Below are 18,975 nucleotides of genomic sequence, written 5' to 3'. Positions count from 1 at the left end.
GCAGCTCCTTGGGGACTTGTTACTTTCTCCATCAGAACCCTCACCCTGCTGCTGATCATTGAGAAAGCTTGGCAGGCAGCTGGTGAGGGGCAGTTCAGGACACTCCAGACCACCCGGCTTCCCTCTACATGTTTAATTAGACTGGCAGAATTACCTATGGACTGGATGGAATTGTATGTAGCTCGTTTAAATAAGAAGGTGAGGGAAGGCTGCAAACTAAGCTTGTATCATCTTGAAACACGGAAAATAAATCAGGAAGATGTGTTTAATCCTTAACAGCCAGCCAGTTCCCATATTACGGATTTTATAACGAAAGGGACAACTGTAGTTTCGGTGTGAGGCGTACAAGATTACATGTTCAAGTCAGTACCTAGCGGTAAACCATTTATAACCTGTGTGCAAAAAGAACAGACTAACCCATTAAAGAGGATAAGTTTAGTGTTACCTTGAGGACCTCTGGACTGGTTACACCTCTACTGAAAATTTTCAATTAACTTAAGGTTGCAAATTTTATAGTGATGTCTTCAACAGATGCCATTAACTTTATGACAAGCAGCACAATTAGAGCCATTTGACTAGGAAGCACTGAAAAGCCCATTTCTTTATGGACAGAAAATCTAGAAGCATTTTTCCCTCTGCTGCAATGAAATTTATCATGTCTTTGCATCTGTTGTTCCTTGGGCCCCTGGAGAAACGGATTCTGCTTTTGCCATCCAGTGAGCCAGGGCTCTTTCTGTCCATTTATCCACACAGCTAAATTACGTTCCGTCACCATCTCCCAACAGCCTTCATTCCCGCCCCATCTCTTCCCAACTTAGCTTATGTATCACTCTTCACAGCCTTAAAAAATCTTCAAAACTTCAAGAAGGCTAAAAGTTTTATTTCCTAAATGGAAATGAATCTAAGGCCAGTAATCTTACTGTAGATTTTATTGGGGGCGGGGGAATTCACTTTCCTCACACCCCATATAGAACAAGCTACCAGTTAATTACTAAGAAAAACAAAACGGTTAATTGTTGGAAGCCATGGTATGAGGGTTTAACAATCTCTGCTACCCAATTCATTCAGAAAAAATAAGAAAACTTGGCACCAAATTCTTAGCCCCATATTCTTTGTAAAGACCAGACTACATCTGGAGATCATGAGGAGACCAACTAAAACTAGAGAGAGCTTATTAAATACTTTTAAGAAGGGAGAAACGAGAAGTTGACTTAAAATACTTCTCACTTTTACAGATTTTAATGAGTGGTCCCCAGGAAGCCATGTAATATCTTGTAATACATGGTAACCCACCACTTTGAAGATGAACAGGTAGAGACCGAGATATAGAGAGGTAGGTTAATTTAACTCTGCTCTTAATAATAATAAAAAAATCAAGGCTATCATTACCTATTACTTTTTTATTATTTTTAAATGTTTATTTATTTTTGTGATAGGAAGAGACCGAGATGAGCAGGGGAGAGGCAGAGAGAGGAGACACAGAATCCAAAGCAGGCTCCAGGCTCTGAGCTGTCAGCACAGTGCCTGACACAGGGCTCAAATCCACAGACGGTGAGATCATGACAGGAGATCAAGTCAGACGCTTAACCCACCTAGCCACCCAGGAGCCCCTACCATTAACCATTTCTCATCTTTGAGTTCTGCCTCCCCATCCTGTGCTGCCTTTCTAAAATTTTTTAAAATGTTTATTTATTTTTGAGAGAGCATGAGCAGAAGAGGGGCAGAGAGAGAAGGATACACAGAATCTGAAGCAGGCTCCAGACTCTAAGCTGTCAGCACAGAGCCTGACACAGGGCTTGAACTCATGAACTGTGAGATCATGACCTGAGCTAAAGTTGGCTGCTTAACTGACTGAGCCACTCAGGTGCCCCCTGTGCTGCCTTTCTATTCCCACCAATTGAAAATGTTCCTCATTTTCTTCTCATCTACTCCTACACTGCTATATAATCAAACACAAATTCCGAAATTTAGGAAGACTACAGAGCCACCTGCAAAATCTTGTTAATACCAGATCTGTCTTCCTGTTTTAAGGCAGATCTAGAGGTAGATTTAAATTCCAACGTGTGTTACACAGACACATACCCCACACATGATCACAAAGCCTCTTAAATGTATGGAATATTAGAGAAAATGATGGTGGCATGAACTAGAATATCCACTAATTCATTAAAGACAAGAGACTGACTACAGCTTAATTTGAGGACAGTTCAGCAAGCTCAAGAGAAGAAATGGAAGAACCTCAGGAAGGAGACAGAAACAACCCAAATGGAGTAGGACAATGCAGTAGACAGATTTCCGGCAGTAGGGGAATGAGGCTGGTATATCCACTGAGTTGTGAACTACACTTACTGGTATTAACCAGAGGAGGGCCTTAAGAGATGTCTGCAGGCAGGAGAGAAACGGACAGAGAAGTGGCCTAAGAAAAGGAGCTTAGGTGCTTAGATTAGGATGTGAAAGGCCAATAGAAAGAATATTTTGGTGAGCAAGCCAAGCATAACTGGTGATGGACTAGGAAAGAAGTAATGAAAGTATTACAGAATACAAGTGACCAAACATTTCGAAAATGGGTAGACTATGGGCGACTGACTACCCACTGAGGGACAATGACTGCCCGTTGGTCGGGAATTTGGACAGAGAAGTGGCATAGTACTGACAGGGATGGAAAAAGGTGGATGAGTATTCTGTAGATTATTCTGTGTTAATAAAGGATATTCCTCAATTTTCCTCAGGGAGAAATAACAAGATTAACAGACTAGCAAGGTGGGAGTTAAACTTGGAAGTCTGTATTCTTATTTGAATAAAAATTGATTTCTGGGGCTCCTGGGTGGCTCAGTCAGTCAAGCATCTGACTCTTGATTTCGGCTCAGGTCCTGGTCTCTGGGTTCGTGGATTCAAGCCCTCTGTCGAGCTCCGCGCTGTCAGCTTGGGATTCTCTATCTCCTTCTCTCTCTCTCTCTGTACCTCCCTCGGTCGTGCGTGCACTCTTTCCCTCAAAATAAATAAATAAGCTTAAAAATTGATTTCCATGTTACCTACTCAGTCTCTAAAGCCATCTAGAGCTCAGAATACCACTTACAACAGAGCGAATTAAAAAGCACATCTTATATAGGTATTCTTAACTCGAGAAACGAGGACCAGGCTGTCGGGGACATGCACAGTGAGTCCCCAGGATGAGAAAGCAAGACGGATTGAAACCAAAGTCCTACACATGACCTTCACTCCTCACAGCGCTGCTCTCTGAATTCATCCCCCCATCTGCAAAGCAATACCTGAGAGACTCTCAAGTGAAAACTGGTGCCAGTTAATTCTCTGCCCATATGTGCAGCGCTCGCTTATAACTCAAATCCTGCTGCTCCCAGGGATTTGCCGGCTCTTGGATGTCTGAGCGCTAGGACACTTTATAGAATGCTGTTACCGCCACTGATGTTTTTGACCTGGTAAAGCAAACCTTCGTAGTGGTCAGGCATTTGGTAGGTAATTAACTCTCTGATCCCTGGGGGTGGGCTTGGGGGAGGGCTAGAATGGCCAACATTCAAGCAATATAACAAAGTGGGGCTTTACCTAAGAGCTCTGCACAGGGTGCCTCATTTTGGAGGCACTTATTGTTAAGAAAGTGATTTCCAGATTAATTAAATTGTTTGATTGCTTTGTAATTAGGTTGGAGAAGTCCTGTGTCTTCACCACAGAGAAACAAGCTGCAAATCTTTTTAAAGGCATATGCTATACCCACTACAGATTATTAATGTGCTTTTAATAGCTGTCTGTTCACAAAATGATAGTTTCTGGTTGCCTTCATTTTCTATCAGGACTGAGGGAATCCAAGAATTAATGATAATTGCCATTTGAAACTCCTGGTGGATCAGAGAGGAAGCCCCCATTTGAGTCCTTGTTGTCATTACTTGATGATCAGCTTAAATGACTTGTGGCGTTTTATACTCTAAGAATCAGTACTGTGTTTCCTCTCGCTCCATAGGAGAGTCTCAGCAACACACTGCCACTGCTTTAAACCCTAAGACCAGGGGTGCCTGGGTGGCTCAGTTGGTTAAGCAGCTGACTTTGGCTCAGGTTATGATCTCGCGGTCTCTGGGTTCAAGTCCTACATCGGGCTCTGTGCTGACAGGTTGGAACCTGGAGCCGGCTTCAGATTCTGTGTCTGTCTCTGATCTTCCCCTACTCATGCTCTGTCTCTCTCAAAAATAAACCTTAAAAAAAGATTTTTTTTTTAATGAAGTAAACCATAAGGGCAAATCAGAAAGAATCCAACCTAGGATCTCCTTCCAACATGGATGCCAGCACATAAGATGGGCACAGGAACCTCAGGCTGAGTGAATTTGCAAAAACAACAGTTCCAATCATCTGAGAACTTTGACTCCATCCTCCCGGACCCCACTACCACAAGAAAAGTTAAACAATCTTCCCTTCACTTGGACAGCTGTCTCAGCAACTGGCTCCTCTCCAGAGAGAATTGTGGAATATTAATGAAAGCTGGGCAGCTGTTTAGAATCTAAGTGGACACAGATAAACCTTGATAGCCTGCATAGGCTGTGAAGTGTCCGCAGCAGGCCAACGAATGGAAGCAGACTTCTCTGCCTGCGTTTTCAAGTAAATAGAGGATTACAGACAGTGAACCAAAGGTTTCATAAAATCTGGGCTCTCTGAACCTGTTTTGCCTTTCCCTGTCCCTTCCTGCTTATTGATCTTTCAGTAGCCAGTACCACTACTATCATCTAATTCATTCAATAAATATTTATCAATCCCCCCTACATAGAGGGAAATAAGATTTCATTTACATTTTAGAAAGACGCCTCTAGTGTTCTGTGACCGACGGCTCTAAGCAGGCATGAGTGGAAGCAGGGAGATCAGGTAGGAAGCTGCTAGCCCAGACAAGGGAAGATACGATGGTGATTTGAACAGGGGGATGCAGGTCTCAGGTACGTTCCAGCAGGAGGATGAACAGGATTTGCTGAAATTTGGATTGAGTGGGATGATGAGGGAAAGAGAAGAAGCAGAGAGACTCCTAGATTTTAAGACTAAGCAAATGAGTAGATGGTGGCATTAACCGAAACGAGGAAAACCAAGGGAGAACAGAGTTTGGGAGTGGAAGACAGACCACCTAGGTAGGCTGTAGGCTCTTCTACTAACAGAGACACCACCGCAAATAATTTCAAATCTATCAAAATGTACTCATATTCTACATTCTATGCAATTTATATTGAGATGCAGTTCTCATGTAACACATATTGATTAAATATTTAAAAATCCTGTAATAGTGTTTTTATTGTACTTGAAAGCAAATAATATTTTTGCAGCATACATTAAAAAATTTTTTTAGCGTTTATTTTTGAGAGACACAGGAGACAGAGAGCAGGGGGAGGAGGGGCAGAAAGAGGGAGACACAGATTCCAAAGCAGGCTCCAGGCTCTGAGCCGTCAGTCCAGAGCCTGACATGGAGCTCAAACCCACAAACCATGAGATCATGACCTGAGCAAAAGTCAGACACTCAACCGAATGCACCACCCAGGCGCCCCTCCAGTTCACAATATTTAGCAGACTGAAGAGTCTTGATCTGTTTCAGACACTCAAACCACAGTGCTGGTGAAGAGTTTATAGAGAAGAAAAATTCTACAGGCTAAACACTGAAGTTTGAGTAATGGTAACTTCAGTAATTCTGCCTCCTCTCACCACAGGCAAAACTAAATGGAATCTAACAGCATGTACTCTATTCCCTTTCTCTCTTTTTCTAATTGTTAATTCTAAATGTTCATAGAGGATAAACCCTACATGTAGATACACAGAAAGTGTATTTTGGATTCTCAGTGCCTAACCTAGTCCGTATAATACAGAAAACCAGACACACGCTGTTTTTTAAAACTCAGTAATTATGTATTAGGTTCTTTTTATGCACCCAGCTTGGAGTTACCTGCTATACCAGAGCGGTGAAGAAGACCTAAAGAGCCAAACCTCTGATAGAAGCAGCTAACTCTATGTATCATCCAGCTCTAAACTCAGGTTGCAAAACCAATTCTGGATCCTAATTCATGTGAGAAAGACATGTTCTTAAACCAAAGCCCTTAAAGGTATCAAAATTACAAAAAGTGAACTCTCAATGATGATACCTCACGGAGAATATACTATGTCACCACGGATACGTGACCCACGTGCACATAAAGCTTTCTAAGGAATGACTGACGAGGCTGCCACCCGGGAAACACGCAGGGAGTAAAAGTGAAACTTCTATGTCTTAAGACTCGTGCAGGTGCCTAGTGTCTCCATTTCATGAAGCTGTTCTCGGAATCCGTGTACTCTATTTGAAATGCGGCGGCATTGACACAAAGCCCTTAGAGATGTGTTATAATGGGTTCTTGAGAATGTTTTAGCTTTTCATTGACCCTTCCTTATTACTCTGAATTGATGTCACATCTCAAGGTGATCCCGAGTAAAGACAGGTGAATGTCAAGAGTGATGAAAAAAGTTGATACTTCAGTTGTATGTTTTCCTCCCATCTCCAGTAATTCATCTTCCCACCATAGAGATTATTTTTAGCCTTTGTTTAAAGTTACTGAGTAGCATTTTTAAGGTCAAGAAAGGGAAGTTAAGAACATAGCCACTGCAAGAGATATTCCGAAGGTTCACGCAATTTTATGAAACTTGATACATTCTTTCATCTTAGATAATTAATTCATATCTGAATCAGGATAAAAGATGGAGTTAAAAATGTAACCTAAGGTGTGCATATTTTTTTCTATTTTACATGAAAGGATTTCAATTCTTTAACATGATTAGATATAAAGAATTTCCCTTTTTACCTAAAAAAGTGGGGAGGGTGCTATCAGGAAATTAGTTCCTCTAGGAGTGTTTCCTTCATCTGCTTAGTAATTTCTAGTTAAAGACAAAGTAGTAAATGGCCTGGTGTGCACATGCAAGTAACTTGCTAAATACAATCCAAATGTATTCTCTATTATAAACCTTTCCTCTCAGCTCTTCAGAGTGAAAAATTACATATTCAATTTAAGGTGGCCCAACGTAACAAATACTATTATTTTTTTCTTTAAGCAGTTACCTAATCATTTTCAGTTTCCATTCCAGAAACAGGTTCAGACTTAAAAGAATCAGACATTCAATTCTATTGCTTCATTATAAAATAATATGCAAGTGCCAAGTATCTAACAAATCAAAATTGTAACGCTCAGTTCCCATAAACCATCCCAATGTTGGAAATTCCCTGGCCCTAAGACTTTGCCCTAATATATTTTTTTCTTTCACTCTTCTCTTTCATGTCGTTAGATCAAAAAATAGTTCTTAATCTCGGGTGCATAAGAGATTCATTTAGGAAGCTTTAAAAATGCTGAAACCCAGGGCGCCTGGGTGGCTCAGTCAGGTAAGTGTCCGACTTTGGCTCAGGTCATTATCTCACGGTTCATGAGCCCCACGTTGGGCTCTGGGCTGATGGCTCAGAGCCTGGAGGCTGTTTTAGATCCTGTGTCTCCCTCTCTCAGCCCCTTCCCTGCTTATGCTCTGTTGCTTTCTGTCCCTCAAAAATAAATAAACATTAAAATTTTTTTTAAGAATTGCTGATATCCAGGTCCTAATGCATGTTTTTTTTTTTTTAAATGAAGTGACTGTAAAATGCTGCCAGAATTGGGAACCATGAGTTTAGAATTTGCTCACACATTATAAATCAGATCCCAAACTTCCATTTGCCCATTAGATCTCTTTACCAGGAAGCTTTGGATATCCGCCCCCCCCCCCCCGCACTTCTCCATTTCTTTCTCCCTCCTTCTTGTTTCAGGTACTATGTCCCTTTTACAGACCCACTCCAAGTACCGTCAAGACAGGACCAAGATGTGAAATTCCTTCCCTCTCAAATCAAACAAAGAGCATCCTATCATGTCAGCACTGGAAACCCCACCTGCCCACAGGTGTCCTCCTGGCTTTATCAAAGAAATCATATACTTCCTCTACCCAAACCCTACATCTACCCTCTTCTACACTCAGTTCTTTCCACAATGTCTCCCTTCTTCTCAAACAGAAACCCCCCCCAACCTTAGCTGTGTATCATTCCTACATTCCTTAATTAAGACTAAAAGTCGCCGTAAAACACAAGAAAAAAGCCTTCATTAACCATAATCTTGTTTACACGTTCACTATCAACTTTAATTTTTTGATGGTTCAAAGCTAGAACACCAGTTTTCATTTCAATCACCACCTGACAGTATGTGAACGAGACATTTGCCTTAAAACTATCGGTCTCCTTTCGTTTCTCATAGGCAGAACACCAGTAATCGGTTTGCATAATACCGGAACATTTATAATTACTAGGACATTTGAAATCAATTCACAGGGGCTTTGATGCAACATATAATTATCAGAAGCAAATCAAAACAAAACAAAACCACTCTAATTATTCTTATCATTCTTCCTTACAAAAAAAAAAAAAAGAAGATTTGGGCTTCTCCATGACAGAGATGTGTCCATTTAGGGCCTTAATCTATTTATGTTCTATATATGCATCCATTATATTTCTAGCAAATGCTCTTAAGTTACTGATGGGTAGGGTGAGGGGAGTCTGCTCCGAAGCACACACAACTCTGAGATCCTCTACGCACCAATACCAACCCTTAGAGAAGCCCTAGCTTAAGGAGCACAGTTACTCATGACAATGTGTTGAACCCTTCCAGCTCGCTGAAGTGTACGGAGGGAGGGGAAAGTGATCAGTCTCTTCAACAGCACAACAGGGTCTCCATGACCCTGTGAAGGAAAAATTAGCTACATAACAGGCACAAATTTTGGTGTATTAAATCACGTGCCAAACACTTACCTAACTAAATGCAACACACAAAACATAAAACTGCTAGAAGAAAACACGGAATAGCACCTTCTTGGTAACAGCTTGGCAACAATTTTTGGAAGAGGACACCAAAGGTGCAAACAACAACATCAGAAAGAAATAAGCAGGACTACATCTAGCTAAAAAACTTCTACACAGCAAAAGAAACAGCACAACAAAAAGGCAACCTACCAAATGGAAGAAAATATTTGCAAACCATCTATCTGCTAAGGAGTTAACATCCAAAATATACAAGGAGCTCATACAACTCAATGATAAAGAAAAACAAAACACAAGCAACCCAATTAAAAATGTGAAATTTTCCCCCTAAAAAGTGAACTTTTCCCCAAAAAAAGACATATAGATGGCTAGCAGACACATGAAAAAATGTTCAACATCATTATTTATCAGGAAAACACAAACCAAAATCACAGGGAGATATCGCTTTGCATGTTTTATAATAACTAAAAGACAAGAGACAGGGTTGGCAAGGATGTAGGAAAAGAGAAACCTTTGGGCATTGTTGGTGGGAATGTAGACTGGTGTAGCCACTATGGAAACAGCACGGAGGTTCTTCAAAAAATTAAAAATACAAATAGCATACTACCTAAACATTCCAGATTTGGGTATTTATCCAAAGATAATGAAATCACTAACCCCAAAATATATCTGTCTCCTATATTCACTGTAGCATTATTTACAGTAGTCAACATACGGTATCAACTTAAGTGACCAATGATAAATAAGGAAGCTGTGGCTTATATATATATAGGAATATTATTCAATCATAAAAAAGGATACCGTTACAACAACAAAAATGAAACTTGAGGGCATTACACTAAATGAAATAAACCAGAGAAAGATAAATACTGTATTTATTCACTTATACGCAGAATGCAGAAAACCTCAATTCATCAAAACAGAGAGTAGAATGGTGGCTGCCGGGGGCTGGGGGAAATGCTCAGATGTTGTTAAAAAGGTACAAATTTCTAGGAATAGTAAGCTTGGAGGATTTAATGTATAGTGTCTTGACTGTAATTAATGTGTCATATACTTGAAAATTTAGAGGATAGATCTTAAATGTTATCCCTACACACCAAAAAAAAAAAAAAAAGAAAAAAAGATAATTATGTGAGGGGATGAAGGTATTAACTAACCTTATTGTGGTAGACATTTTAAAATATACACATGTATCAAATTATTGTGGAATACACCTTAAGTCTATCAATAATATCTCCATAAAGTTCAGGGGTGGGGGCAAAAGCCACTATATGCTGGATCTTTCATTAGACCCATTAAGTCAAAGGTAACTGATACCAGTGACTTCCTTCAAGGGATGTTGGCAGTGATGATGGATGAAATGGAATCCTGGCAATTCTGGAGATTATGCTGAAACCAGAGCTTTGTGTTCTGATACCTGAGAGGCTGGAAATGGCCAGTCCCTTCAAGTGTCAGACCATGTGTGACTGAAGACAGACCAGTGCCTAGCAGCTCAGTACACACATTTTCTCTCTCTCAAAATAAACAAACAAAAACAAAACAAAAACAAACAGACAAAAAAAGCAGGAGGGTGGGGTGCCTGGGTTGCTCAACAGGTTAAGCATCTGACTTTGGCTCCGGTCATTATCTTGCAGTTCCCGGGTTCAAGCCCTGCATTGTCCTCTGTGTTTACAGCTCAGAGCCTTGAGCCTGCTTTTGATTCTGTGTCTCCCTCTCCTCCTGCCCTTCCCCAATTTGTGTTCTAAGACTGAATAAAACATTAAAAAAATTTAAAAAAAATAAATTAAAAAAGAAAGAAAGAAAAGACTAAGACATTTACCAGAACAAGACTCTTGGGAGCTTTTGGAGAAAGTCAGATGAATCAGACCATCCCTGACCACAATGGTCTTACCCATCAGGCAGGGACGAAACACGGACCAGAACATAATAAAACACTGCACTCATGTGGTATAAAGTGAGGAAGTCATGAATTCAGAAGAGGAGTGTGCGGCCCATCCTTGAGCTGAACCTCCAGAGCAAGTGGTAGATGGAAGACTTAAAGGAAAGGAGACATTTAAAGCAGAGGAAACTGAACAAAGGGACAGAGTACCAAAGAGAATAGCATATTTTTACATAATTTAGTTTCATTACAAAAGCAATTATATACACATGGTAAAAAAAAAAAAATTCAAGGAGATATACGATAGACTAAAAATCTGTCCCAACTTCTGACTCTCATTCATGGATTCATTCAAACACATATTATGAAGTCATCATTCACCCCCCCGTTTTACTCCTCAGTTGTAATCTCTTTTGACAGGGTATGGATCTATCCAGAAACACAAATGTGCAAGCATGCATTATGAATATAAAAAAAAAATCCACCACTAATACCATGCCATATACAGGTATGTGTATATTTCTAAATTTGTGTTTGCCCTTAATAATCTATCTATACCTTTCTAATATCACCACACCTAAACCTGTCATCAGCTTTATCATCAAATAAAATTCCAGTATGCCCTGAACCATAATTAACTTAGTTTCCTATTAATGGATATTTAGGCTGATATCAGCGTGGATGATTCAGTGAGCATCTTGCGAATACTTTCTGGAGGAGGTCATTCTGAGGATATGACTGCCATTTGACCTGGAAACTGGGCCCAGGTAATCGGAGGCTCCTTATCCGTCCCCTATCCTTGGAATGTACACTTTGCTAACCATTCCCTCAGGAGAAGCTGCTCTAGGACACAGACTTGAGAGGGAGTAAGGCACCGAGAATGACTGGACTCAATACGTGACTGAGCTGGTAAGTCCTCTAGATAAGCTTGTAAGCTTCTTGTCGTGACGCACAGAGCTCCTCATCCGGAGGCCCCTCCAGACAGCCTTCTAACTAAGTTTTTTACCTTTTTAAAGCTGCCACTTGCCCATCTGGAGTAGCCTCTTTCTTTAGCTTCTCCTTTCCCTCTGTGCAGGAGGGCCTACAGTTTGTGAACCAACAGTTCTTAAGAGATTATATCCAAGAGCTAAATTCCTACACACAGAACTGCTGGGTCCAAAGGTATGTCCATTTTCCACTTTGGTATGAGAGCGAAACTGCTCTCCAGAGACACCTCACTGACGTATGCTTTCACTAGGAGCACGCAGGGTGCCACGGCCTCTCACGCCTGCCAATGCTGAACTGCTTTTAAGATTTTGGTGGTATCAGCGTTTTCATGCATTTCTTTAGGTTCTAAGTGAACTGAGCTTTTTTTTTTTTTTTTTTTTTTTTTAATGTTAGCTAACCATTTGTGTTTCGTTCTATACAAACTATCTGGCTCACACTTCATTCTTCTGAATTGTTATGTTAGTTGTTTCTTATTGATTTGTCTTGTTTTATTTTATTTATACACACTGAGGCAATTGTAACAATACACTGAAGATGTTTCTCCCATTTGTTCTTATTTATCTATAGAGAGAGTGTGCACACACGCACACAGAGAAGAACAGAGAGAGACAGGCAGGGAGAGAGAATCCCAAGCACACAGCCTGATGTGGGGCTTGAACCCACGAACCATGAGATCATGGCCTGAGCCAAAATCAAGAGTCAAATGCTGAACTGACTGAGCCACCCAGGTTCTCCAGTTCTTATGTTTCAATGTTGTTAATGGTAACTTTTCCAAGGAGAAATCCTTTTTTAATCAAATTTATCAACCATCTTCCTTTGTGACTCTTAAGTTTTGAAACTTGTTTGGAAAAGCCTTCCCTACTTCCAAATTATTCCTTCAATGCAGCCATATTTTCTTCTAGTGCTTTATGGTTTCTATTTTAAATTAAGTTTCTTTTCTTTATCTATATAGAATTTATTTGGTGTATGGATTGAGAAAGTAGTCCAGTTTATTTCCTTTCTAAAAGACTAATCAACTGATTAAAGAACATTTATTAGCTTTAACAAACTACATTTTTCCCCAGTGATTTAAGCAAGGCATGTTTAAGGAATGCCAAAGAGTTTAATGTCACAGAAAGCTGTAGAAAATTAGGACAGGGCAGTGAACGGTGGGGAACACAGAGAATGGATGAAGATTAATACTTCTAAGTAGTGTTAGTTATTAATAGTAGTATTAATTAATGGGTATTCCAGGTGATTTGGCACCTGGCTAGAACCCAGGGGTCCCTATTTTTAACAAGTACTCCAGGTGATTCTCAGACACGCAAAAATTTCAGAATCCTGGCTTCAGCATGGTGGTTTTTAACCTTGGATTGACATTAAAACAGTCCAGGGAACATTAAAACAAACCCACCAATGACCAAATCAGCCTTCAGTCCAATTAAATCAGAATGGGGATTGGGGTTGGGACGGGATCGTTTTACAGCTTTCTAGGTGATTCCAATGTGCATTCAAGTTTAAGAAACACTGCTTTAGATTCTGCCAAAAAAAGTAGATTAGGTTGTTCTCTGACCTTACCATGTATCAAAATCCCCTGAGGAACTTTTAAAAAGATATATACTGATGCCAGGTCAGACACATGGAGTTTCTGATTTAATTGGTCTGGGACCTGGTATTTTTTAAAGCTCTGCAGGTGATTCTAATGTGCAGTCAGGCTTCAGAACTTAGCTGTAATTCCCAACTCCAGAGTGTATCAGAATCACCTTGAAATTAGACCGCAGATTACTGGGCTCCAACACAGTTACTTGATCAGCAGGTATGGGCTGGTGCCTTAGACTTTGTATTTGTAACTAGTTCCTGGAGCTGCTGCTGCTCAGGGACCACACTTGGAAACCACTACCCTTGTGTCTGTCATGACAAACCATGAATGTTTTTCTTGAAAGACTTAATTATGGTCATGTGATTTAAAAAATTCAACAAATAAGAGAAATTTCATCGAGGTGCACACAGGCAGTGAGAGCAGGCAGAGAGGGAGCCCAGACCTCACTCTACTGCAGAAGCCCTCAAGTAGTGGGTGGGAAGCATCAGAGGTAAAATGCATTTCAGTGAGAAAGGAAAACTTAGCAGGAAGATCTAACAAAAAATGCTGACCAGACTGCTAGCTTGGGTGGCCAGGTACAATGACACCGCCAAAAGTGAGAACAGAATTGATGATGATAAAGTTGCAGGTACAATGACACCGCCAAAAGTGAGAACAGAATTGATGATGATAAAGTTGCTTATTGAGGTCTTAGTGAGGAACAGTTGGATCTGAGGTGCTGGTGGGACAATGTTCTGATGGAGAAAGCTCCAGCAGATGGAAACATGCATTTGTGTTCAGAAGCAATGTCTGGGCTCAAGATAAAACTACAGGAAATATCAACACCTGCACGAAGCAGCAGGTCTTGGTACAGGGGGCGTTTGTCACAAAGGTGACAAAAGATGTAACCCAGGAGATTCCAACAGTGAAACTGGACGAGGACACAAAAAGGAACCAACAGGAAGGAAAATTAGAGGAGTCAAGGGAAGGGAAATATTCAAGATGTAGGAAATGGTTCCTGATATTAAATCATGCAGGGTGCTGGGCTGAATGCTACTATTTTACAAAAGTAATCACTGGATTTGGCCACTGGGATATGATGGTTTTAGTGGAGCTGGTCAGGAGCGGTGTCATGCCCAGGACATCGTCAGTGAATCTCAGCCAACAGTGGACATGAACTAGATTCCGATTGGAAATGGAGTAAGACTTGTCAGCTCTGTCTCCCTGAAACTTAAAATAAAAATGAATAACAGCATCCACATTTGGTTAATTCAATCAAGTTATAATTCTAAACGTAAGAAATATTAAATGTTATACTAGCTCATAACTTCACAGAATGATTTAAAAACCTCCTATTTAAAAATGTGCTCTCAGGTGGAATATGGATGAGATAATGCCTAAGGAAGGGGCAGCTTTCCCATTTTACGACATGACGCTACAACAGGACAAAACTGTTTCCTCCATTCCAGGCTAGAGGGTTTACAATTTTTTGATTCTTAGCATGGAACAATTTGAGGATATTTCTAATGATCATGGTTTTCACTAGAAAATGAAGTTTTGCTAAATAGTTTTGTAGTGTTTTCCAACAACAGTTAAAGCTCAGATCACCCCCCTTTGTCCCCAAAACCATTTTTATTTAACAATATATGTCTTAAAAAAAAACCACTCCAATCTTCACACAGATCCTAGGCTACTCTATGGCAGTCGCATGCTTTTCTAGGTGAAGTTAGGTAGAAAGCAGAAGAATATGCACATCACCGCTGTGGGGCTGAGTAAGGATAAATTAGACTGACAGGGTAACATTAGCACTGCTACTAATATTGGAAAATGCTAAACATAAAACTGTTCAAATACTTTAAACTGATGGCAGATGGTGAGGGTAGAAGCAATATGCACATGAGGTTTTGCTCGTGGAATGTTTAAAATCCATAGAAAAGGAACTGCTCAGTTTTAAAATAGCTTTTAAAAACCTGATTCTAAAGGTATTATGTGCTCATGGTACAGGGCTTGGAAAAAAAACCTATACAAATGAACTTAATAATCCTACAATGTAATGTGGCATTTTTCCTTAGTCTCTTTTTGATAGTGTGTATACGTACATACCAACATACTTGAGTAATGATTTTTTATTTTATTTTTTAAAGGAATCTGTGTGCCCTGTGTGGGGCTCGAACTCATGACCCCCAGATCAAGAGTCGCACTCTTCACCAACTGAGCCAGCCAGCTGCCCCACAAACGTACTTTTAAATAGGATCACAAACCATATTCAGTTTTTGCATCCTGTTCTTTATAATTAGGATGTAATTATAATTTTCATATGTCATTAAATTTTTTCCAACTGTGATGATATTTTAATGGCTACAAATTATTCATTATACAGATGGCCTACAATGTAAGCGTCATTCCTCTAATATTTGGATTGTTTCCCCTTTTTTGTGCTATTATAAGTAATGTTACGATTAATATCCTTAAATATGTAGTTCTATTTTTCTGATTAACTCCTTAAATTATATTTCATGGAGTACAAATAATATTTCAAATGATAGAAACTATTTTGAGTTTTCTTGACAAAATACTACTCTGCTTTCGTAAAAAGATGAGCTTACATTAGTGTATTGAGTATACCCATCTCGCTACACACTATCACCAGAAACGATTATTATCACTGTGTAGATGCTTTTTTGATATTTGCAAATCAGGTGAAACTGGTACTTCATTGTTTTGATTTACATTTACTTGATTAGTGTGAGATCACACTTTTCATGTATTTACTCATCACGTCTACTTTTTCTTTTGTGAGCTGTCCATGTCCTTCACCTATGTAGGAGGGCATTACAATCTTTTCCTTCATTTATCTAAAGAGAGCTTTTTGTGACTTGATAATATTAAACTTCTGCCCATTCTAGTTTTGGAGATATGTTCTCAGTTACTATTATTTTAATTTTTTTTTTAATTTTTGAGAGAGAGACAGAGTGAGCAGGGGAGGGTCAGAGAGAGAGGGAGACACAGAATCTGAAGATGGGATTCAGGCTTTGGGCTAGCTGTCAGCACAGAGCCTGACGCGGGGATCGAACTCGCAAACTGAGATCATGACCTGAGTGGAAATTGGATGCTTAACCGACTGTGCCACCCAGGCACCCCGTTTTAATTGTTTATAGTGGTTTTAGCTTACAGAATTTTAAGCTTTTAATATATTTGTATTCTCAATTTTTTCCTTAGCAATTTCTTCCACTTTTTCATGCTATGAAACTATTTCCCCAACCTAAGTAATATAAATACTCAAGTACCTATTAATTTTACTTTTTAGAATTTAATTTTTACAGATCACTTAATGTCTATATGAAAATCATTTTAATACAGAGTATGAAGGAAGCTCACTGCCCGTATTTTCATAAAGACAGCCAATTTTCCCAATAACATATGCTGATTAAACTCTCTCGGTGTGTGTGATGCTCACCTCAGCATATCATATTAGTCCCTGTCAATTTTTATTTCATGTGTGAATGACTGCATCACCCTGTAATGTGTGCTAATCTCAGGAGTCAGTCCAACTCCGTGGACAACTCTATCTACACTCTTCCAGCTGCACTTTAGAGTCCTTATGTCCAGTTATGATGGTGGGTATGTGTCATCGTTACCTACACCCAGTATCTCCGGAGCGCCTTCCTGTAAAAGAGATGCTTCCCATATCATGAGAGCCGTCTCACCACCACCCACACTCTCAGCTTTCCTCGCAATGAGAGCAAAGGCGACGCTTTGCCAAATGATTGCTAAACTCAACTTTGGCTTGAAAGGAGGCAGTGTAAGGAAGGAGGTGACAAAGTAATTACTTTCTGGGGCAAAAGCGGTGGCAGGGGCAGCCCTCTTCGCATGGGGTGTGGGCAACAGTGTCTGAGTTTCTGGAATTCAGGGATCAGGGGCACCAGTAGCCAGGGCCTGCCCTGCACAGTGTGCTTGTTTTTCCAGGCTATGTGGCCTTCAATGCTCACTCTCTGGCCCTCCTGAAAATTCTGTGAGCTACCTAATATGCCTTAATAAACTCCTCCTCTGCTTAAACTACAGAGTGAGTGTGGTGCTTGCAATAAAATAGTTATACACACACATTATCAAGAGAATTTGGATTAGAACTGTTTTAGAACTGTAATTTAATTGGGGGAAATTATAATACTTAGCTTTTTCTCCAATGAATAGCACATGTCTTTCCATGATTAAAAAGTCATTTTGCTTTCAAATAAAGTTTTATGGCTTCTACATAGCAATCTTTTTTAAGTGTGTCTCTGGTTACTTCAAAGGCATGGTCTTTATGCCCCATTTCTTTGGGTGGGAAAGGGGGTATGAGAAAAGAGAGTGGAATGCTATTGCAAATTGATCCTTTCTTCATCCTTCCTCACTGATTATAGCTGGTAACATACAATAGTAATTTCTATATATTCATCTTGTATACAATCTATTTAATGAATACTTCTATTAATTTTAATACTTAATTCTCTTGGATGTTGTAGATTATTTATGTCATCTGAATAGAACACATTTTACCAGCTTAGAATTATAGATTTTCAGTTTGGTGTACTGCTTGATTGCAAAGAACCATCAGAATAAAGTTAAATATTAATGGGGAGATATTTTAATAAAATGCCGCTGGTATTTCACAAAAGTAAGATACTGGCTATTTGTCTACATTAGCGATGTCTTATTATATTATGGAATCCTCTGTGCATTCTCATTTTCCAAAGCATTTCCCGCAAAAATGGATGTTATTTTATGAAGTGCTCTTTCAACATCTATTCAGATGAACATGGGACCCACTGCTCGGATGTATTAGTACTGCTCATAACACTAAATCAGTCAGCATCCTTGGGTAAGCCTTAGTAGTTTACTTACTGTAAATAACTTACAGGGTTCTATTAAACTTTGACATTTATATTTCAAAGCCAAGTATGTTGGTAGTCATCCTACTCTGTGTTGTTGGACTATTTTCTTTTCTCCTTCTGTGACATATGAGGAGATCGCTGCTTTTCATGCTACTAGGTTATCTTCGTTAAATGTTGAAAAACACACCTGAATGCTATCTTGCTAACCAAGAGATTCAAAAGGATTAAGCTTAACTCTCCTTCCCTGTCCCACTCCCCAGAGTAAGCCAAGTAACATGGAATATGTGTACTTCTGTCATACCTCCATCCTTCACCATGGCTGATATGAGCTCTAGATCTAGCCTATTATTACTGAACCATTATTTACACTGTTATATTTTATCTATTTATTTTATTTATTTGTTTAATTATTGAAGAGAAGAAGAGAGAAAGAGAGGAGAGAGATGAGAGAGAGAGAGAACAAGGTGATGAGGGGCAGAAAGAGAGAGAGAGAGAGAGAGAGAGAGAGAGAATCCAAAGCAGTCTCTGCACGGGCAGTGCAGAGCCCAATGCGGGGCCGAACTCATGAACCATGAGACCATGACCTGAGCCAAAATCAAGCATCAGATGCTTAACCAACTGAGCCACCCAAGATGCCCCAACACTCCCTTCCTTTATAAGTAATCAGTTTATTCTTCTCTGCTCAGAAGTGTATTGGTGTATTTTCCTCCACTGCTTAAAAAACCCTGCTCTATCTCCAGGGCAGAGTTTAATTTTTGTTTCTAATTTGTGTTACTTGATCTCTCCTTCCAACATGGAAAATCTTCATTAATAGTATCTTTGATTATTGCTTTTGTTCCCACTTATCTAGTTC

General features: G+C 39.7%; 1 protein-coding gene across 3 annotated transcripts in view; it reads right to left on the bottom strand.

Moving 5' to 3' along the window:
- Positions 1–18,975, bottom strand: part of MAST4 (microtubule associated serine/threonine kinase family member 4) — a 169,784-nt gene that overhangs the window by 84,872 nt on the left and 65,937 nt on the right. The gene's annotated exons all lie outside the window — the stretch shown is intronic.

The sequence above is a fragment of the Suricata suricatta genome, chromosome 6 (genome assembly GCF_006229205.1).
Source record: "Suricata suricatta isolate VVHF042 chromosome 6, meerkat_22Aug2017_6uvM2_HiC, whole genome shotgun sequence".
Lineage (NCBI taxonomy): Eukaryota > Metazoa > Chordata > Mammalia > Carnivora > Herpestidae > Suricata > Suricata suricatta.
This window is presented reverse-complemented; position numbering and strand designations above follow the sequence as displayed.